We start from the raw sequence: 23,732 nt of genomic DNA, 5'->3' as shown, positions 1-23,732 counted from the left end.
TGAAGTAGGACAGAAGGTGATATTCCAGAAGCTGCCCAAGAAATCAAAAGAGACGGTACTATTAAACTTAGAGAAAAGGAACTGTGGTTATTACTGACCACTCATTAGTGATATTACCTGTTTTGTATGGACCATCAAAATTCCTTAAAGTATCTTGCATTCCTTGAGATTACTTGCTGCCAAAGATTTTCCTTTGAGGAATGCTTTTCTTATTTTATAAAGCCACATCCTAATTATCATTTATTGAAACTGAGCAAGCAACAGAGGGAAAGGACAAGGAAAGAGATAAAATGAAAAAGAGAGAGAAAAGGAATAGATGGAGGAAGGAAATAAAGCTAAGGAAGGAAATATTAAATTACTAAGGAAGAAAGAGCCAACCAAACCTGGAAGGAAGATACTAGGCAGATAACCAGAGACCAAAGCCTGGAGCTTGCTGTGTGTGCAGAACAGAGCTATTGTGTAAGAGACTCTCTGGTTGTTTATTTAGTCTCTCATCCCTGATTTGCCTTTCTTTCCAAACTCTCATCTGTGATGCAGAAGCTGGGTCTCTGCAAGTCACTGCAACAGTTCAGAGACTCTTTTGCCAGGTGGCCTTTGTTAGGTTCTGCCAGTAGGGGGCACTAGAGGGAGACTGAAGGTGGGAAACACGGCTAATGTACTACCTGATTCTGCTACTAGCATCACCTCAGCACTGGGACCTGACTCCAGCTCCCAGCTATTAGCACGTGGAGAACCAGCCCCATCCTGCTCCCTTACAAATATGGCCAGCAACCGGGCAGTGACCTCTCCTTGGAGATCTGAGCATTGATTTTTTAGGGCCTCTCTTCTGAATTCTCAGGTCTGGAGATCTGTCCTAGGATATTGCAGCTGCTTTCTAAAATCATTACCCCAAATGACAACCCTGTATGTGAGACAGCAAAAGAGATACAGATGTATAGAACAGTCTTTTGGACTCTGTGGGAGAGGGAGGGGGATGATTTGGGAGAATGGCATTAAAACATGTATAATATCATATAGGAAGTGAATTGCCAGTCCAGGTTCGATGCAGGATACAGGAAGCTTGGGGCTGGTGCACTGGGAGGACCCAGAGGGATGGTATGGGGAGAGAGGTGGGAGAGGGGTTCAGGATGGGGAACACGTGTACACCCATGGTGGATGCATGTTGATGTATGGCAAAACCAATACAATATTGTAAAGTAAAAATAATAATAATTTAAAAAATTTAATAAATAAAATCATTACCCCAGTGTTTCATTTTTCTAGCCCTCTCAGTTCAGTTCAGTTGCTCACTGTGTCCAACTGTCTGTGACACCATGAATCACAGCACGCCAGGCTTCCCTGTCCATCACCAACTCCGGAGTTCACTCAGACTCACGTCCATAGAGTCAGTGATGCCATCCAGCCATCTCATCCTCTGTCATACCCTTCTCCTCTTGCCCTTTATCCTTCCCAGCATCAGAGTCTTTTCCAATGAATCAACTCTTTGCATGAGGTGGCAAAAATCCATATGTAATACATTTCTTATATTAAATCCTTTCAGTTAAAGTACCGTTTTTCACCATTAGGCTGTTTCTTCTCATGGACTCCTGAGAAATTCTACAACTTTAGCCATCAACTTCCTGGCAGTCTAAATTAGAGTCTATTTTTTGATAAGGGAATCCAAAAATGCTGAAACAACTATGATGCAGTGAAAATTACTGTGTTCTACCCACTAAAATATGGAGCTATAACTTAGGTTTGGAATATTTTAATGGTTGGCCATCATAAAAAAAATGACAACTCAAATAAACTTTTAATATGAAAATATAAGATTATTGGATATATTATTTAATAGTGTATTCTAAAAGTATAATTAAGCACTTGAGTAATTTTCAGGAATGAGAAAAGAAACTAAGAGAAAATTAATGGACGTTCCTATCAAATTTTACACGGAAAGATACAATGACAATTGAACATAAATGGAAACAGCGAAAAATGGAGAGGGTCTTACCATTATCCAATCATAGTCAATAATGGTGCTCAACCTGTGTGCAATGGTCAGCACAGTGCACTGGGCAAATCTCTCATGAACTTTTTTGTATTAACTCATCAGTTCTAGAAACAAAGAAGTTGATTTAGTACAGTAAAGACAGGAAAAGCAGACCTAAGACTTAAAAATATCCTATGATATTTTTACAATGTTTTTAAAAATCAATACTTTAACATATAATCCTGTTTTAAAAAACTAAATATAAAAATTCTAGTTAGAAATTTATTATTTTTCATAAAATGATTGAAAATTAGTCTTCCTCCAAATTCCTTGAAACTATCAGGAGCTGGATTTAGAATTCAGCTTTCTTAGGTGCCACATAACAACATTAACACCATATAACTTATCTTTGTTTTTTCCTTTGTTTTTTTTTGGAATTAATGTTATCAACAGATATCCATGAGGCCAAGTGAGCACTTAGAAACATTTCAAAGATTCACTAAATGTTTTCCATTTACCACATTTACAAGTCAGATTCAAGATTTCCTGGGGCTCAGCTCCATACCTTGGATCCACGTATGATGTGGCTTTGTCAAGAATCAATATCTGATTCTTCCTGAGAATAGTCCTGGCAAGGCACACCAGTTGTTTCTGACCAACACTCAAGTTCAAGCCAGATTCTGCTAATTCAGTATTCATTTTAGCAGGAAGACCTTCGATGGATTCTTTAAGTTGTACCTGTGGATACAGAAAGAATGACATTTTTCTAAGCAAACTACTACTGAAGTAGACAAGCCTCTTAGACATTAGAGCTTTGACATCCTCAGGACTTCTTACGTATCTTACATGTACAGCCAAGTGATGGGGAGAGCTCCTTCAAATTAGTGTTCACTGAGAAAGATGGTGGAGTCAACTCAGGACAGGAAGATCTCAGTGTCCCCCATTCCCATCACAGGACATCCACCAGAAACCCCACCTAGGGGTTAGTTAAGGAAGTCTCTCAAAAAGTGAAGCTATTTCTCCCAATGTGATTTAAACAGAAAAGTTAAAAGGATCTTTATGGTTGAGTTAAGTTTCATAAAGTACATTTTGCATAGGAGTTGGTACACTAGAGAAAAACTTTCAAAAATTTTACAGAAAATCTGGTTCTCTGGAGACATAGTCTTATTGGCCCTTTACTATTTTCTGAAGTTTAATATATGCAAGTTTCAAACAATGGCAAACTGCCCCTTATACATTAGTAATCCTGGAGCCCACTCTAATAATGGTTCTTTTCCAAGTTTAAACCTATAAATAGTGGACCAATGAAGTGCATTTTCTTCAGTGTCGTAAATGCATTGTTGTGAATGAAAATGCATGAAAAATAAAACACAACATCTTATTTCCCTTAGCTTATAGATATAGGTTGCTGTTGTTCAGTCACTGAGTTGTGTCCAACACTTTGCAACCTCATGGACAGCAGCACACCAGGGTTCCTTGCCCTTCACTATCACTTGGAGTTTGCTCAAACTCATGTCCATTAAGTCAGCGATGCCATCCAACCATCTTGTCCTCTTTCGTACCCTTCTCCACCTGATTCCATCTTTTCCAGCATCAGGGTGTTTTCCAATGAGTCATCTCTTCACATCAGGCGGCCAATGTCCTGGAGCTTCAGCTTCATCATCAGTCCTTCCAAGGAAAATTCAGGGTTGATTTCCTTTAGGACTGACTTTCCTTATCTGCTTGTGTTCCAAGGGACTCACAACAATCTTCTCCAGAACTGCAGTTCAAAAGCATCAGTTCTTCAGCGCTCAGCCTTATTTATGGTCCAACTTTCACACTGGTACATGACTTCTGGGAAAACCATAGGTTTGACTACATAGACTTTGTTGGCAAAGTGATGTCTCTGCTTTTTAATATTCTGTATAGGTTTGTTATAACTCCTTTTTCCAGGAGCAAGCGTCTTTTAATTTCATGGCTGCAGTCACCATCTGCAGTGATTTTGGAAATAAAGTCTGTAATTTTTTCCACTATTTCCCCATATATTGCAATGAAGTGTGAGACAGAATGCCATGATCTTAGTTTCTTGAATGTTGAGCTTTAAGCCAGCTTTTTCACACTCTTCTTTCACTTTTATCAAGAAGCTCTTTAGTTCCTCTTCACTTTCTACCATTAGGGTGGTGTCAGCTGCATATCTGACATCATTGACATTTCTCTCAGCAATCTTGATGCCAGCTTCATCCAGCCCAGCATTTCACATGATGTACTCTGCATATAAGTCAAATAAGCAAGGTGATAATATATAGCCTTGATGTACTCCTTTCCCAATTTGGAACCAGTCCAAATTGTTGCTTTGGAACCAATGTTCCCTGTCTGGTTCTAACTGTTGCTTCTTGACCTGCATACAGGTTTTGCAGGAGGCAAGTACAGTGATCTGGTATTCCTATTTCTTTAAGAATTTTCCACAGTTTGTTGTGATCCACACAGTCAAAGGCTATAGTGTAGTCAATGAAAAAGACATTTTTCTGGAATTCTCTTGCTTTTTCAATGACCCAATGAATGTTGGCAATTTGATCTCCAGTTTCTCTGGCTTTTCTAAATCCAATTTGTACACTTTCGAAGTTCTTGATTCATGTCCTGTTGAAGCACAGCATGAAGGATTTTGAACATTACCTTGCTAGCAGGTGAAATGAGTGCAATTGTGTGGTAATTTGAACATTTTTTGGCACTGCCCTTCTATTGGGAATGAAATGAAGACTGGCTTTACCAGTCCTGTGGCCACTGCTGAGTCTTCCAAATTTGCTGGCATACTGGGTGCAGCACTTGAACAGCATTATCTTTTAGGATTTGAAATCAGTTCAGTTCAGTTGCTTAGTCGTGTCTGACTCTTTGCAGCCCCATGGACTGCAGCACTACAGGCCTCCTGTCTATCACCAACTCCCGTGGTTTACTCAAATTCATGTTCATTAAGTCAGTGATGCCATCCAACCATCTCACCCTCTGTAGTCCCCTTCTCCTCCTGCCTTCAACCTTTCCCAGCATCAGGGTCTTTTCAAATGAGTTAGTTCTTTGCATCAGGTGGCCAAAGTATTGGAGTTTCAGCTTCAGCATCAGTCCTTCCAGTGAATATTCAGTATATATTTCCTTTAGGATGGACTGGTTGGATCTCCTTGTAGTCCAAGGACTCACAACAGTCTTCTCCAAAACCTCAGTTCAGAAACAGCAATTCTTCAGTGCTCAGCCTTATTTATAGTCCAACTCTCACATCCATACATGACCACTGGAAAAACCATAGCCTTGACTAGACGGACCTTTGTTAGCAAAGTAATGTCTCTGCTTTTGAATATGCTATCTAGGTTGGTCATAACTTTCCTTCCAAGGAGTAAGCGTCTTTTAATTTCATGGCTGCAGTCACCATCTGCAATGCTTTTGGAGCCCCTCCAAAAAACTCTGCCACTGTTTCCACTGTTTCCCCATCTATTTGCCATGAAGTGATGGGACTGGATGCCATCATCTTAGTGTTCTGAATGTTGAGCTTTAAGCCAACTTTTTCATTTTCCTCTTTCACTTTCATCAAGAGGCTTTTTAGTTCTTCTTCACTTTCTGCCATAAGGGTGTTGTCACCTGCATGTCTGAGGTTATTGCTATGTCTCCTGACAATCTTGATTCCAGCTTGTTTCAATCAGTCCAGTGTTTCTCATGATGTACTCTGCATACAAGTTAAATAATCAGGGTGACAATATGCACCCTTGATGTACTCCTTTTCCTATTTGGAACCAGTCCTTGTTCCATGTCAAGTTCTAACTGTTGCTTCCTGACCTACATACAGATTTCTCAAGAGACAGATCAAGGGGTCTGATATTCTTATCTCTTGAGAATTTACCACAGCTTATTGTGATCCACACAGTCAAAGTCTTTGGCAGGGTCAATAAAGCAGAAATAGATGATTTTTCTGGAACTCTCTTGCTTTTTTAATGATCCAGCAGATGTTGGAAATTTGATCTCTCATTCCGCTGCCTTTTCTAAAACCAGCTTGACTGTCTGGAAGTTCATGGTTCATGTATTATTGAAGCCTGGCTTGGAGAATTTTGAGCATTACTTTACTACTGTGTGAGATGAGTGTAATTGTGCATAGTTTGAGCATGCTTTAATGTTCCCTTGTTTTGAGACTGAAATGAAAACTGATCTTTTCCAGTCTGTGGCCACTGTTGATTTGCTGGCATATTGTGGAAGTTCTTGGCACTTTCACAGCATCATCTTTAGGATTTGAAATAGCTCAACTGGAATTCCATCACCTTCACTAGCTTTGTTCGTAGTGATGCTTCCTAAGGCCCACTTGGCTTCACATTCCAGGATGTCTAGCTCTAGGTCAGTGATCACACCATTGTGATTATCTGGGTCATAAAGATTTTTTTTTTTTTGTACAGTTATTCTGTGTATTCTTTCACCTCTTCTTAATATCTTCTGCTTCTGTTAGGTCCCTACCATTTCTGCCCTTTATTGAGCCCATCTTTGCATGAACTGTTCCTTTAGTATCTCTAATTTTTTGAAGAGATCTCTAATCTTTCCCATTCTATTGTTTTCCTCTATTTCTTTGCATGATCACTGAGGAAGCATTTCTTATCTCTCCTTGCTATTCTTTGGAACTCTGCATTCAAATGGGTATATCCTTTTCTCCTTTGCTTTTCACTTCCTTCTTTTCACAACTATTTGTAAGGTCTCCTTAGACAGCCATTTTGCTTTTTTGCATTTCTTTTTCTTGGGGATGGTCTTGATCCCTGAATGCTGTACAATGTTCACAAACCTCTGTCAATAGTTCCTCAAGCATTCTATCAGATCTAGTTCCTTTAAATCTATTTCTCACTTCCTCTATATAATCATAAGGGATTTGATTTAGGTCATATATGAATGGTCTAGTGGTTTTCCCTACTTTCTTAAATTTAAGTCTGAATTTGGCAATTTAAGTCTGAGTTCATGATCTGAGCCACAGTCAGGTCCAAGTCTTATTTTTGCTGACTGTTTAGAGCTTCTCCATCTTTGGCTGCAAAGAATATAATCAATCTGATTTTGCTGTTGACCATCTGGTGATATCCATGTGTAGAGTCTTCTCTTGTGTTGTTAGAATAGTGTGTTTGCTTTGACCAGTGTGTTCTGTGGCAGAACTCTATTAGCCTTTGCCCTGTTTCATTATGTCCTCTAAAGCCAAGTTTGCCTGTTACTCCAGATGTTTCTTGACTTCCTACTTTTGTATCTCAGTCCTCTAAAATGAAAAGGACTTCTTTTTTTTTTTTTTATTCTAAAAGTTCTTATAGGTCTTCAAAGAGGCATTCAACTTCAGCTTCTTCAGCATGACTGGTCGGGGCATAGACTTGAATTACCATGATATTGAATGGCTTGCCTTGGAAACGAACAGAGATCATTCTATCATTTTTGAGATTGCACCCAAGTACTGCATTTTGGACTCTTTTTGTGACTATTATGGCTACTCCATTTCTTCAAAGGGATTTCTGTCCACAGTAGTAGATGTAATGATCATCTGAGTTAAAGTCACCCATTCCAGTCCATTTTAGTTAGCAGATTCCTAAAATGTCGATGCTCACTCTTGCCATCTCCTGTTTGACCACTTTCAATTTGCCTTGATTCATGAGCCTAACATTTCAGGTTCCTATGCAATATTTCTCTTTACAGCATCGGCCCTTGCTTTCATCACCAGTCACATCCACAACTGGTTGTTGCTTTTGCTTTGGCTCCATCTCTTCATTATTTCTGGAGTTATTTCTCCACTGATCTCCAGTAGCTTATTGGGCACCTACCCACCTGGGGAGTTCATCTTTCAGTGTCCTATATTTTTGCCTTTTCATATTGTTCATGGGGTTCTCAAGACAAGAATACTGAAGTGGTTTGACATTCCCTTCTCCAGTGGACCACATTTTGTCAGAACTCTCACTATGACCCATCCATCTTCAGTTCAGTTCAGTCACTCAGTCATGTCTGACTCTTCGCGACTTCAAGAATCACAGCATGCCAGGCCTACTTGTCCATCACCAACTCCCGGAGTTCACTCAGACTCACATCCATAGAGTCAGTGATGCCATCCAGCCATCTCAGCCTCTGTCGTCCCCTTCTTCTCCTTCCCCAATCCTCCCAGCATCAGAGTCTTTTCAATGAGTCAACTCTTCACATGAGGTGGCCAAAGTACTGGAGTTTCAGCTTTAGCATCATTCCTTCCAAAGAAATCCCAGGGCTGATCTCCTTCAGAATGGACTGGTTGGATCTCCTTGCATCTGTCTTGAGTGGCCCTAAATGGCATGGCTCATAGTTTCATTGTTAGACAAGGGTGTGGTCTATGTGATTAGATTGAGTAGTTTTCTGTGATTGTGGTTTTCAGTTTTCAGTCTGTCTGCCCTCTGATGGAGAAGGATAAGAGACTTATGGAAGCTTCTGATGGGAGAGACTGACTAAGGGTGAAACTGGGCCTTGTTCTGAAGGGCAGGGCCATGCTCAGTAAATCTAATTTTCTAATTAATCTATTTAAAAATCTAATTAATCTAATTTTCTGTTGATGGGTGGAGCTGTGTTCACTTGAAATAGATCAGCTGGAATTGATCACCTCCACTAGCTTTCTTCATCATGATGCTTCCTAAGGCCCACTGGACTTCACACTCCAGGTAGTCTGTCTCTAAGTGAGTGATCACACCATTGTGGCTATTTGGATCATTAAGACCTTTTTTTTTTTTTTTAATAGTTCTCCCATGTATTCTTGCCACCTCTTATTAATATCTTCTGCTTCTGTTATATCCATACCGCTTCTGTCTTTTACTGTGCCCATCCTTGCAGGAAATGTTCCCTTAGTATTGCTAATTTTCTTTACAAGATCTCTAGTCTTTCCTTTTCTATTGCTTTCCTCTATTTCTTTGCACTGATCACTTAGGAAGGCTTTCTTATCTCTCTGTGCTATTCTTTGGAACTCTGCATTGAGATGCATATATCTTTCCTTTACTCCTTTGCCTTTTGCTTCTCTTCTTTCCTCGGCTATTTGTAAGGCCTTCTCAGACAACCATTTTGCCTTATTGCATTTCTTTTTCTTGGGGATGGTTTTGTTCACCACCTCCTGTAGACTGTTATAAACCTGTGTCCATAGATCTTCAGGCACTCTGTCTATCAGAACTAATCCCTTGAATCTACTTGTCACTTCCACTGTATAATTTGTAAGGGATTTGTTTTAGGTCCCATCAGAATTGCTTGTGGTTTTCCCTACTTTCTTCCATTTAAGCCTGAGTTTTGCACTAAGGAGTTCATGATCTGAGCCACAGTCAGCTCCTGGTCTTGTTTTTGCTGACTGTATAGAGCTTCTCCATCTTTGGCTGCAAAGAATATAATCAATCTGATTTCGGTATTGACCATCTGGTGATGTCCATGTGTAGAGCCGTCTATTGTGTCATTGGAAGAGCTTGTTTGCTATGACCAGCATGTTCTGTTGGGAAAAGTCTGTTAGCCTTTGCCCTGCATCATTTTGTACCAAGGCCAAACTTGCCTGTTAATCCAGGTATCTCTTGACTTCCTACTTTTGCATTTCAATCCACTGTGATGAAGAAGGCATCTTTTTTGGTTTTAGTTCTAGAAGGTCTTGTAGGTCTTCATCGAACTGTTCAACTTCAGCTTTTTTGGCATTAGTGGTTGGGGCATAGACTTGGATTACTGTGATACCGAATGGATTCCCCTGGAAATGAGCCAAGATCATTCTCTCATTTTTGAGACTGCACCCAAATACTGCTTTTGGACTCTTTTGTTGACTACTTTTTTTTTTTTTTTTTTTTTTTGAAGCCAAACAAAATCAAATTGGAGAAGACTTGAAGCCAGGCAGCCTGGGGGTAAGTCTTGCCTGGCTATGCCAACTGGGAAAATTCCTGAACCTACTCTATCTTAGCTTCCTAAATTCTAAGTAAGACTGTAATATCATAATTATAAATTGTGTACCTCTAACATTGTTAAGAATATTAAATGAATCAGTACATGAAGAATTTGTAACAGATCAATACATATTGCCCATTATTAATAATGCTATCAGCTAACCCCACCTCAAGTTCTGCTTCGCTTTTCTCCTTTGCATATATCAGCACTGAGATTTCATTACATATGCATTGGCTTGCTTTTCAACTTCCCAGGAGAATTTAAGCTCCAAAAGGACAGAAATTTTCTCTTGATGACTATGACAGCACCAGAATCTGCACCATTTCCTGACAAGCTCTCAGTAGATATCTCTTGGCTAAATCAAGGTGGGCTTCCCTGGTGGCTCAGTGGTAAAGAAGTCACCTGCCAAGCAGGGGACCTGGGTTCGATCCTGGGTGAGTTCCCTGGCTAAGGAAATCGAAACCCACTCCAATAGTCTTGAATGAGAAATCCCATGGACGGAAGAGCATGACGCTACAGTTTATGGGGTTGCAGAAGAGTCAGATGCGACAAACAGCAACAACATGAATGAAGGCATAAGTGACTCTAGTTGTGTGACATATCTGTTCCTATAAATTAGATACTAAATGCATATGGATAAATTATATGTATAACTGTTTTCTTATTAAGTGTTACTGTAAAAATGATATATTTTTATAACAATTAACTGGCTCCAAGATTTATCACACTTTAAACAAAGGAAAGCACTGAAAAAGTTATAATTTAAGGAAAATAGAACAAATAATACCTATTTAAAACTATACATCTCAGTATAGAATACTTCAGATTGTTTTTGAGCTTGGGAAAATAATAGAATATAGCAAAACTGAAAAATAATAAACTGGACTTATAAGGCGCCCTGTCTCCATCATCGCTGTGTGCACTCTGTGTAGTAGGTATTGATGCCCCTTACAGGAGGGGAACACAGATGTCAGGTGGTTTCCATATTTTGTGGATCTTTCTTACTTTTCAAAGAGAAAATTTGGTGTGGGCCAGAAGGAGACACTGAAGTGCAATCAACAGATGGGGAAGAGCTTTTACTAGAGCAGGGCTAACAGTAAATGAAGTTCACCTAACAGAAGACCCAGGAAATGGACATGTGACCTGTCTCCACCACAAGGATTGAACCACGTGGTTCCTGCTGCACCGGCTTTTGATACCCAGGTTTCTGTATCTTGCTTTCCTGTGTGATGAGACACACTTGTGTCCTAACAGAGACACTATCAATGTCAGACATTTAACTTCATGATTTCTTCCCAATTTGACAGGAAATTTTTGTTATTGTTTAGTTGCTAAGTCAACTCTAGATTGAAGCCTTCCAGGTTCCTCTGTCCATGGGATTTTCCAGGCAAGAATATTGGGGTGAGTTACCATTTCCTCCTTCAGGGAATCTTCCCAACTCAGGGATCAACCCCAATTCTTCATTGCAGGCAGACTCTTTATCACTGAGCAATTGCGGAAGCCCCCATACTATACTCTTAATTCCAAATCCTAGTATCTAAGGTGTTTTGTTTTTGCTTTATAACAGAAGCAACACATCAATGATTCATTTCCAGAGTTTTATCTACTATGACTTTTTAACCTCTGAGTGATAAAGTGCTTCATCTTCAGGCACTACTCATGTTATATTTTTGGAGCTGCCTTTGCTTTTTAGCACTCCAATAGCACCAATTTCTGATGAACTTTTATCAGTTTACAGTAAGTTGGCAAATTTTGATTACATGAAAAATGTATTTTCAGCATATTTAGAAAAATCAACAAAATGAGACAGGCAGCATCCATAGGACTGTCTTCCTTCTGAATGTCCATCTCTGCCAAGGAAGAAGGAAACAGGACTAGATGACTTAAAAATATTTTTTTAGTCATCTTTTCCTTTTAATCGAAGTTCATAAAGAGGAAAACATAATGGTTCCTCCTACTCATTGTCAGGTTAACTCTGTGAGTTTGGGCTCACATATCCAGTTAGGCATCATTTACAAATTAATAACTAGGGTTTTTGGTTCACTTAAAAACTGACTTCATTGATTTAGTGATACCTCTTGATGAGGGTGAAGAAGGAGAGTGAAAAAGCCAGATTAAAACTCAACATTAAGAAAACTAAGATCATGACATCCAGTCCCATCATTTCATGGCAAATAGAAGGGGGAAAGGTAGAAGCAGTGACAGATTTCCTCTTCTTGGGCTTTAAAGTCAGTGCAGATGGTGACTGTAGCCTTGAAATTAGAAGATGACTGCTTCTTGGCAGGAAAGCTATGACAAAATTAGAGCATGTGTTAAAAAGCAAAGATATCATTTTGCTGACAAAGGTCTGTATAATCAAACCTATAGTTTTTCCAGTAGTCACGTACAGGTGTGAGACCTGGACAATTAAAAGAGCCCTGAAGAATCAGTGCTTTTACACTGTGGTACTGGAGAACACTATTGAGAGTCCCTGGAAAACAAGGAGATCAAACTAGTCAATCTTGAAGGAAATCAATCCTGAATATTCTTTGGAAGGACTGGTGCTGAAGCTGAAGTTCCAATACTTTGGCCACCTTGTGCAAACAACTGACTCATTGGAAAAGACCCTGATGCTGGGGAAGATTGAAGGCAGAAGGAGAAGAGGGAAACAGAGGATGAGATTGTTGGATGGCATAATTGATTCAATGGACATGAACTTGGATGCACTCCAGGAGACAGCGACAGGGAAGCCTGCAGTGCTACAGTCCATGGGGTCACAAAGAGTGACTTAGTAGCTGAACAACAATAACTTAGAATGATAAATCACCCCTTTATTCAGAGTCTGTAGGAATTATTTCTTTATTATATTTGTATGTTTTTCAATGAACAATTTGGTAAGTTTTCTTTTAAAACAGTCATAAAGAATCAATTCCTAGATAAACACAATGATGTGATGATTTCTCTAAGTGATGTCACCAACGTTAACAGGGTTAATTCCAGAAGCAATACATGGACACCACACATTTCACTTTGTGAAATAAACTAAAATTTTTTTTTTTCCATTTTATAGAAAGTTCCAAATGTAGTTTAAATAGAAGTAGATCTTAGTATTATCTACCACTTCAGTATTTTTATAATTTAGATTAACATTGGCTCTCTGTCCATGGAATAGTATATTCTAAAATTCTAGAGTAATCCTGCTTTAGAATCTATGAAAAATATCTCAATCTGGGAAACAAAGAGAAAAATAATTTACCAGTATTTCCAGTTATTTTTTTTAAGATGTGTCCCAATTTCACTATTAAATTTGTCCTATGAATTCAAGAGTAGTGGATCACCCTGTCATTCTTTTACATTTAATGGTTAACTGCCAGAGTCCAACTCCAGCAACCAGGGATTCAACCTGAAGAAATGACGGTGTCGCCCAATGAGATAGCCTCTCAGTTTTCTATGGACTGCCTATTTATTCCAAGTTTAAGATTCTCTTTATACTTTAAAAAACATTAGGCCAGAAGTTTGACATTTTCAGTTCCCCTCTCCCAGATTTATTATCTTTATAAATCATAGTTGCTCTTCAAACAGAGTTCCTGCTTTAGGATTCTCTGGGAATCAGCCTTATCATCTATTATCTACCTCCTCTAATGTGTCCTATAGTTAACTTGTGATTACATTGTAACTCATGCTACATTCCTCAGTTTACTACTTATCTTCCTAAGTCCTGTTTGCCCCTGACATCCTGAGCTCACTATCTCCTAAAAAGGCTTCTAGCTATAGTGTCTCTAAAAATTCCTAACTTCTATAAGCTGTAGTAAAATATGCTCACTTTAAACATTCCTTAAACCTTTAACTTCTAACTATTTTAATTGTTTCTAAGCCCTAAATTCAGTAAACTCCTTTGCCATAAACATTCTCCTCACAAATAGGCTTCAGATATCAATCCCTCCCATGGCCTCAAGCTATGGCCTATGTGCTCATCCTGGAACACTCTTTTGTAAAAAGTCCTTGAACAAATGTCAATGATTAACTTTATGAAATATTTTCTGAGCAATGCTGCAGAAGGCTTTGTGCCTTCTCATGCTCCTCTCAAGAACAATAAACAACTTAATATTCCTTTTCAGTCAACTCCAGCCAAGGAGAGGAAAAGACAAGTCAGAATTACAAGGCCTAATTCCTTCATCCTGGAATCTGTGCCTGCGAAATGAGGAGAGGGGACTGGGGAACCGTGCCTCCATTTTATCTGTAATGCCTAACGCGGCTCCCGACAGTTAACTGTGCTACACACCTCTTCCCTTGTAGAATTTTACTGTGAAAGACTCACAAACTTAAATGAAATCAGAGGCACACTGCTTTTCAGGCAGGAGAAGGTGAAGCAATCAACCCAAATTATGAAAACAAAATCTACATGCTGCTGGAAAGCAGGGTGGGTGTATAGAGACTCAATGGTGACATCATTCAGAAACCAGAATTACTGGCTAGAGATGGTCATACCTCCAAATCTGCCTGCTCACAGTCAAGGCTCATCTGTATATTACAGATTGCAGAGCTTCCTGGAAGGGTGACACTAAATGACAAACACACCAATTCAAACCAAAGTGAACAATCAATCTATCAGATTTATGTAACAACAACAACAAAAAAAAAAGATTAAAAAAAATATGCCACACTTCTCTAAAATGAAAAGATCGATCAAACATTTAGTAGTTATTTAGGTAGAGTTTTTTCCCTGTGTTCTCCTCTAAGAATCTTATAGTATCTGGTCTTACATTTAGGTTTTCAATCCACTTTGAGTTTATTTTTGTATATGGTATCAGGGAGTGATCTAATTTTATTCTTTTAGACATAGCTGTCCAGTTTTCCCAGCACCACTTACTGAAGAAACCACCTTTTATTCATTGTATATTCTTGCCTCCTTTGTCATAGATTAGTTGGCCACGGGTTTGTGAGTTCATCTCTGGGCTCTCTAGCCTAATCCATTGATCTGCATTTCTGTTTTTGTGCCAGTGCCACACAATCTTGATTACTCTAGCTCTGAACTGCACTGGCCAAAAAGTTCATTAAATTTTTCCATAAAATCTTATGTAAAAAACTTTTTTGCCAACTCAATAATATATTCTGAAGTCAGGGAACCTAATTTCTCCAGCTTCATTTTTCTTTCTTAAGACTGCTTTGCCTAACTTGGGGTCTTTGCATTTCCATTAAAACTATAAAAGTTTTGGCTCTAATTCTATGAAAACTGCCATTGGTAGTTTGACAGGAATTGTACTGAATCTGCAAATTCTTTGGGTAATATCGTTGTTTTCACAATATTGTTTCTTCCAATCCAAGAACATGGTATATCCCTTCCTCTGTCTTGCGTCATCTTTGATTTCTTTTGTCAGTATCTTGTAGTTTTATGAGTACAGGTCTTTTGCCTCCTTAGGTAGGTTTATTCCTAGGTATTTTATTCTTTTTGTTGCATAGGTAAATGAGATTGTTTTCTCAATTCTTCTTTCTGATCTTTCATCGTTAATGTATAGGAATGCTGGTTCTTACTCTTTAAAAACAAAAGGCTGTGTTAGGTCCTAGGAGAAATTGAAGTCTGTGTATGGCTTAGAAGTCTAGGGTTTCTTCCATCAGTAGAACTGATTTGTAAAATGAGTGCAAATACACAAAATAGTTTGTATTAAAATACAAACTGACATCAACTTAATAGTCAAAATTATTTTCATGCAAGGGTTAAGAAATTCAAAGAAGTGGGGCAAGGGAAAACATGACAGAAATAACAGAAAATTCTCTAGAAATGAACCTACCCATATAAAAGCTGAGAAGATGTTCCAGGGTTCTGTTATCTGCATTAATGCTACAGCATTAGAATGACATAATTGCCAATAAATAATCATCATCAATTCTGACTATATAATTTACCTTTATAAACACATTCCTATGAAACTTCTATACTTTATTAGTATGCTCTTGTTTATATCTTTTTAGTTAATAAGGAAAAACTACTATTGTCTCCACTTAGTAGATATTTCCTAAGACCAGGGAATAAAATGAATATTGGAATGTAATAGAGTAATTAATTCACTAGGTCACTAGTAGAATTTGATCCCACAGTTTTAACATCTAATTGAGTACTCTGCTAAGGACAAGATAATGTATCTACTTGTTAAGGGTTCTAGGGACATAGCTAAAATAAAAATATGTCGCATTATATTGTTGATTTTCGTCATCATCAATACACACATTTTGAAGTGCACCCATGTCATCAGTGTTTTCCTAGGAGGTAAACAAAGTCAGTGAAAGTGATATGCTCCCCATAATTATCTGCAATGTTCTAAATGTGAACACACAGATACTGATGCTAACAAGTTAATTATAGTTACTATTAATAAATTACCTCTTCTAAAGCATTCCACAGTTCATTATCCGTATGCTCATTAAAGGGATCCAGATTTTTTCCTCATTGTTCCAGTGAATAAAACAGGTTCCTAAATACCCCAAAATAGTGAATGTTATTACCTTAACCTCTTTTTTTTTTGTATTCCAATGTGTACAGAATATCAGAATTAAAATACAAAACATCTAAATTTATTAATTATTTATAATAAAGTTGCAAATGTATGTTTACAAAATAGTATCTCTAAAATAATTTTCCATCATACAAAGTGTACTACAAAATATCTTCTGGATTATTGAACACTAACAGAAGAAACTGTTGAAGAAGTTTTTGAGGAGGAGGGAGGAGGGTTCAGGATGGGGAACACATGTGTGCGGTGGTGGATTCATTTTGATATTTGGCAAAAATTTAAAAAAATAATAATAAAAATATAAAAAAATTAAAAATTAAAAAAAGGAAAACACTGAAGACAAAGGAAGATTTGATTAAAAAAAAAAATACCACCCTGGTAATAAATATCTGTTTAAATACTCACACAAACTGAGGAAATAATTACATGAGAAACTTAATGTCAAGATCTACATAAATTAACTGTCAATCCTGGTGTGACTGGGAAATACCAACAGCATGATTAGTAGAGGTTTGTGCCTCAAAGCAAACCATTAAATATTTACACATTAGCACTGAAGAATAAACTAGGCTATTTTCTCCATTGGTCAGACTGTCTTCTAGGATCTGGAATCTCTCCACATGTGTGAAATGAACATCCCCACATGTGCAAGGGGAACGTCAGCTCCTGGGGTCTGCAGCACCTCTGTCCATGGAGAGATCACCTTTGATTTTGGCATCAGCTGGTCCCACGTTCTCTAACCTGTGTGTCAGGATGACCTGCCTCACAGAACTTCATTATTAACTGCAAGGCCAGGAGGACCTGAAACCCACTGTGACCTGTGTCATGATACTTTAATTTAAATAGTTCTTCCTATTCATCTGCTTCAGGAGGAGCCACAAGTAAATTACTCTGGAAATATATGCCTCCTCTAGGCTTCAAGAGAGAATTTGTACTCTCTTGTACAAGATTCTCATGTAGGACTCATGTAGGCCATTTACATTTTCTTCTGGAAGGCTCAGTAAGCCAGGGCATAAGAATATGGGCAGAAGAGAAGAGCACAAATGGCTCCTTTCAGTGAAGTGGGCAGGACAAGGGGGAGGCATACATGTGGGAACAAAAGGAGACCTGACTCTTCCATAGTGCCCAGAACTGCTCGGAATCCCCTCGTTCAAATCCTGCCTGGCCTTGGGGCTGGACTTTCCTCCTCACTTCACAAAAGCCTGAGAGGAAAGATGAAGAAGACAGACATTTCTTTTCCCTAATCATGAGGAAGAACGATACTCAGGAAGCCTTCCAAACCTTCCTTCAATATGGTCTCAGTTTTAAGTCTGGTGAGAGAGAAATGAATACAGAAAACTCAGGGTGTGCCACCAAAAAAAGACACACCCCTGAACAAAATCCAGAATTAAAAAGACATTATAAAGGGATATTTAGTCGCACAGAGTTGATTAAGTGGCCACTATGCTTCCAAAGCCCTGAAAATCACTAGTCATACAATATTTCAGAATGAGTACTGAACTGAACTAAAAAATCTCGAGACCAAATTTAAGGTTTCCCTTAAAACTCGAATTTAGGATCAAAGACTAAACAACCATCTAAACAATGGTAAGTGGTCCTTGTCAGGGGAATAACCATCATTCTACTTCTGATTTTTATAAAAACTTGTTACTGTTTGTAATTATCAGCCTTAAGATTCCCACATGCTGGTGATTTCTCATCCTTCAGGTGTCTCCATGAGGTTTACACAAGTGATGTAGCCAGGTGAGGGGAGGCTGGTCCTCAATATTCTTCTCCTTCCTTTCTCCATCTTCCCTCCATTTTCCAGGTCCTTTCAAGTAAGCAGGCTACTCCCTGCATATAATCTCAACTGGTGGTCTTTCTGGGGGACATATTTAAGTACTTCAGATCCTGAGCACAAAGAACACACATACTTCAGCTACCTGTTGTGTTTAAGGAAATTATTTAAGAAGAACTTTCATTTTAGATTATTCCTAAAATTTTGAACAGAAGTTGAGGAGTACCTTCTTAAGAACACAGTATTCATCTTTGAAAGATCCCCATGACCAATGGTCTATGTTCCCACCCGCTGTCTCTGCTTTTACCCAGGTCCTTGTTACCATCACATCTCCCCATTTCTGACCTGTTCATGGGGGTCAGCAGTGATGGTGATGAGCCTGGGAGGAAAATAGACCATGATGGAAGTTCTGTGCTGCTTCCAGGATCACAGGGACCAGCAATCAAGGGAACATGGTGTGGGCCTGGCTCACATAAGAGAGGCTCAAAGAAACAGCACTGGGCTTTCCCTCTGCAGAGTCTACTCTCAGCTTTCTAAGTTCTCTACAATGGGGTGTTGAGACAAAAGCATCACTGCTTCCTACTCATTTGGTGGGAAGACAAATGTAAGTTTTTGCACTTAGACAAGTAAATTCAAGAAACCAAACTAACAGGCATTCTCCTCCTCTGCAGCTAGCAAGATGCTGTAAAGACAGAGGGCTCTTGGTTGGGGAGGGATAAGATTTTGAGTATCTTCACATATCAGCCCATGACATACAAGTGCATAAACCCATTTCTAAACCGCTACTGCTGCTACTGCCAAGTCACTTCAGTTTTGTCCGACTCTGCGACCCCATAGACGGCAGCCCACCAAGCTCTCCGTCCTGGGATTCTCCAGGCAAGAACATTGGAGTGGGTTGCCATTTCCTTCTCAATGCATGAAAGTGAAAAGTGAAAGTGAAGTGGCTCAGTCGTATCTGACTCTTAGCGACCCCATGGACTGCAGCCTACCAGGCTCCTCCATCCATGGGATTTTCCAGGCAAGAGTACTGGAGTGGGGTGCCATTGCCTTCTCTGATTTCTAAACTGATATTGTCCAAATGAGGGACAGAGCAATAGAAGTAATATCTTCTCTCTTTGCTCCATACTTATTCACTCTTCCTATGGTTTGGGGAATCCTTTCAAGTGGGGTGGTAAGAAAAATGGGGAAAATATCTGATGAGTACAATACAGCTGAAGAATTGGTGCTTTTGAACTGTGGTGTTGGAGAAGAATCTTGAGAGTCCCTTGGACTGCAAGGAGATCAAACCAGTCAATCCTAAAGGGAATCAACCCTGAATATTCACTGGAAGGACTGATGCTGAAGCTGAAACTCCAATACTTTGGCCACCTGATGTGAAGAGCTGACTCACTGGAAAAGACCTGATGCTGGGAAAGATTGAAGGCAGGAGGAGAAGGGGATGGTTGGTTGAATGGCATCACCACTCGATGGACATGAGTTTGAGCAAGCTCTAGGAGTTGGTGATGGACGGGAATCCTGGGGTGCTGCAGTCCATGGAGTCACAAAGAGTCGGACACGACTGAGAAGTGAACAAGGTGAAGACTGGAGAGTGTAGGTTTCTGTCATATGACTAGTACTTTGGATTTTACTCTGCTGCCATGGGAGTTTTTGGAGATAAAACTAAAACTCTTAGCTATACAATAGGATAATCTCCCACTGACTCAGTTTTTAAATCTGTCAGATAAGGATGACAGAAAATTGTGAGGATTAAGCAGGAAATAGTGGGATAAGAAACTAAAATGTGTTAATGATTCCATAAATGTTCAGTTCAGTTCAGTCGCTCAGGCGTGTCCGACTCTCTCGACCCCATGAATCGCAGCACACCAGGCCTCCCTGTCCATCACCAACTCCGGAGTTCACTCAGACTCACGTCCACTGAGTCATTAGGAATTATTATTAATACTCATGTAACTTGTCAGGGACTGTAACAAGCACTAGAGGAACAGAAATGAGAGATATAGGCCCTGTTCTCAAAGAGAGAAAGAAAATATTCAAGAGTGTGGGGAGGGCTGAGAAGAAGACTGGAAGTCTTGGTGAGGGATTAGAAAGTAAGAGTGTGTATAAGGTGATGGTCAGGGAAGAAGCTGGTGGGAGGAAAGCCAGAAATCAAAATACAAAAAAATTTTAGTCTGATTTCTTGCTCTTGGAAAATGTTAGATACATTTCTATGTGGTGCTTTTCCCAAAAATTCCTATTATGTTTTTTGTTTGTTTGTTTTTATTTTCTGTTTCTTTGCTTTACTATTCATATTTATGTAATGATTTAGTTTTTTATTATTAAACAACAAATATAAAGAAAATCACCAAAGACCATGAACACATCAACAGAAATTAAACAGAAAAGTCATTTTAGAAGGTGTTACTCTACTTTCTACTTAAGTAGAAATAATACCCAAAAGGCCAATACCCTGATTCTTAAGACTAATAACAGTTCCTGATGACTGAGCATTCCTAAGAATGAGACATGGGCACAAACAATATCTCACTAAGTTACATCTTCACAACAAATCTGTGGGTCAATGATTTCCAGACCAGGTTTAAGGACGAGGATGTTGAAGCTTGGCAGCCAAGTGACATTATCAAGACCCCACAGTCGATGAGGCAGAGCAGGAATAAACTGTGGGTCACACTGACACTGGGTCTACACTCTTAACCATTCTAGCCCTGTCTGCCTCCTGAATGGCTTCCTGGGAATCTTTATACATTGCAAGTTCTCTCAGATTCTTTCTCTTTAATCAACCAACACTGCACCTTGGAGACAAAGGCATATAAAGTGGAATCTACATGGATACAAAGCTTAGCACTATTTTGTAAACATGCTCTCTGGAGTGTGTACCTAGAACATGCTCAAAGGAAGGATGGAAACCAACAGAATAGAACCAAAACATGCTAATGTCAAGGCATGTTTAGTCTTTGCTCAGATGTGCTTCCAAATATTATTGGCAGAGCCAAGAATTATCTAATGTTATTTATTTACAGAATTATGTACACAAGCATACAACATTTTTCTTTTAAGAAGCATTAAAAATAATTCAGGGATGTTTCTAAAGCTTTGCATTCAAGGATGTGAAAGCACTTTACAGACATGCCCTTTATTTCTACTAACTAATCTCACATGGCCATTTCAGAGATGAGTACCATCAAAACATAAAACTTGGGAATCTAAGTTGATTTATTTTCTACTGTAACCATAAGTCATAAATCTAATAGTCACAGGAAATCTTTAAATATGAGGCCTAAATGTGCTAAAAATTCTTTCTCATTTTTCCTTAAAGGGATACCTTTGACAAAAATGTTATAACTGTGATAAAATACACATTAAATTTTCTAGATTAACCGCTTTAAGTGCACAGTTCATTGGTATTAAATACATTCATATTGTCGTACAGCCATCACCACCATCCAGTCATAGATCTCCTTTCATCTTGAAGAACTGAAAATCTGTACCCATTAAACAACAACTCCCCTCTCCTGGCCACCTGGCACCCACCATTCTATGTCCTGTATCTATGAATTTGCTATTCTAGGTAATTCCTATTAGTAGAATCATACAGTATTTGTCTTTTTGTGACTGGCTTATTTCACTTAGCTTAATTTTCTCAAGGTTCATCTGTGCTGTAGCATGTGTCAGAATTTTCTTTTTTTTTTTCTTTTTTTTTTTTTAAGGCTGAGGCAGAAATGGAAGAGGAACTAAAAGCCTCTTGATGAAAGTGAAAGAGGAGAGTAAAAAGTTGGCTTAAAGCTCAACATTCAGAAAACGAAGATTATGGCATCTGGTCCCATCACTTCATGGCAAATAGATGGGGAAACAGTGGAAACAGTGGATGACTTTATTTTTGGGCTCCAAATTCACTGCAGATGGTGACTGCAGCCATGAAATTAAAAGATGCTTACTCCTTGGAAGGAAAGTTATGACCAACCTAGATAGCATATTCAAAAGCAGAGACATTACTTTGCCAACAAAGGTCCATCTAGTCAAGGCTATGGTTTTTCCAGTGGTCATGTATGGATGTGAGAGTTGGACTGTGAAGAAAGCTGAGCTCTGAAGAATTGATGCTTTTGAACTGTGGTGTTGGAGAAGACTCTTGAGAGTCCCTTGGACTGCAAGGAGATCCATCCAGTTCATTCTAAAGGAGATCAGCCCTGGGTGTTCTTTGGAAGAAATGATGTTAAAGCTGAAACTCCAGTACTTTGGCCACTTCATGTACAGGTTGACTCACTGGAAAAGACTCTGATGCTGGGAGGGATTGGGGCAAGAGGAGAAGGGGGACGACAGAGGATGAGATGGCTGGATGGCATCACCGACTCGATGGACGTGGGTCTGAGTGAACTCTGGGAGTTGGTGATGGACAGGGAGGCCTGACGTGCTGCAGTTCATGGGGTTGCAATGAGTCGGACACGACTGGTGACTGAACTGAATATTCTACTGTATGTATATGCACCACATTTGGTTTGTTGATTCATCTGTCAATGGACCCTTGGGTGCCTCCACCTTTTTGCTGTTGAGAATAATGCTGCTATAACATGCAGGTTCCAGTGTCTCTTCAAGACCTTTCTTCCAATTCTTTTGGGTTTATACTCTTAAGTAGAATTGCTAGGTCATATGATAATTCCATCATTAACTCTTCAGAGCAACCAGCAAGTTGATTTCCATAGTAGCTGCACTATTTCACATTCCTATCAGCAATGAACAAGGATTCTAATTTCTCTACATTCTTTTTTTTTTCTCTCTCTTTTCTTTGACAGCAGACATCTTAAAGGGTTTGATGTGGCATTTCACTAAGTCTTAAAAGAATATCTTGATTTTAAAATTACTTAAGATTAATTCCAGGTATTTTTGAGGTCATGGCAGGTAGCAACAGCCATACCCAAGTCCACATTCGCCTTCCTTTGGGTGCCATGTTGTACATGCTTCCTGAGAAATAGGCATTTCAGGACATATTGCACCCACATTCCAGGAAGCACATTTGCCTGGCTCATTGTGTCTCACCTTCTCTCTGTTTCTCATCTCAAGGGGGTATTTTTCTGAGCTTGCCTTGATGGGCAGCTGATTACTAAGTATATGAATAAAAACTCATTTTTTTTTTTTTTTAATCAGCAAGTCTGTGAAAGCAGAGGGCAGGGTGATAGATGAGGACACATGGCCTATGTTGCCCTTGGCTATATACCTGGAGGATAGTAATTTCTCAGTAAATATCACAGAATTATGTTGAGTGAATGAACCACAAGGAATGACAGGAGTGTCTACCCTGCATATAATCCAGTCTCCAAAACTCTCCTTGAAAGTTATACTACTTTACGAAGAAGAAGAAAAGAAAACAGAATCAGAGCCCAGGAAGAGATGGCCAACTCAACACTCCACCATCACAGCAGGCACATATGGGTCTACATGAAGCACTTCACCCTCACTGACCTCTTTTGTCCTCACAACAGATTGAGGGGGTGATATCATTATCAGCCTTGTTAGACAGAGAAAACCAAGGTATATAGAGACAGAATTCTGAGTCTTCTGCTCTTCCTTATTATTCTGTATTGCCTCCCTGGTGAAAATTATTCATTAATGGCTGAAT

General features: G+C 39.0%; 1 pseudogene; it reads right to left on the bottom strand.

The window, feature by feature from the left end:
- LOC102282609 (ATP-binding cassette sub-family C member 4-like) overlaps positions 1-23,732 on the bottom strand; it is a 156,938-nt pseudogene that overhangs the window by 4,601 nt on the left and 128,605 nt on the right.

This window comes from Bos mutus, unplaced genomic scaffold, assembly GCF_027580195.1.
Source record: "Bos mutus isolate GX-2022 unplaced genomic scaffold, NWIPB_WYAK_1.1 CTG283, whole genome shotgun sequence".
In the NCBI taxonomy this organism is placed as follows: Eukaryota; Metazoa; Chordata; class Mammalia; order Artiodactyla; family Bovidae; genus Bos; species Bos mutus.
The sequence above is the reverse complement of the archived record's forward strand: the minus strand, read 5'-3'. Positions and strand labels throughout refer to the sequence as shown.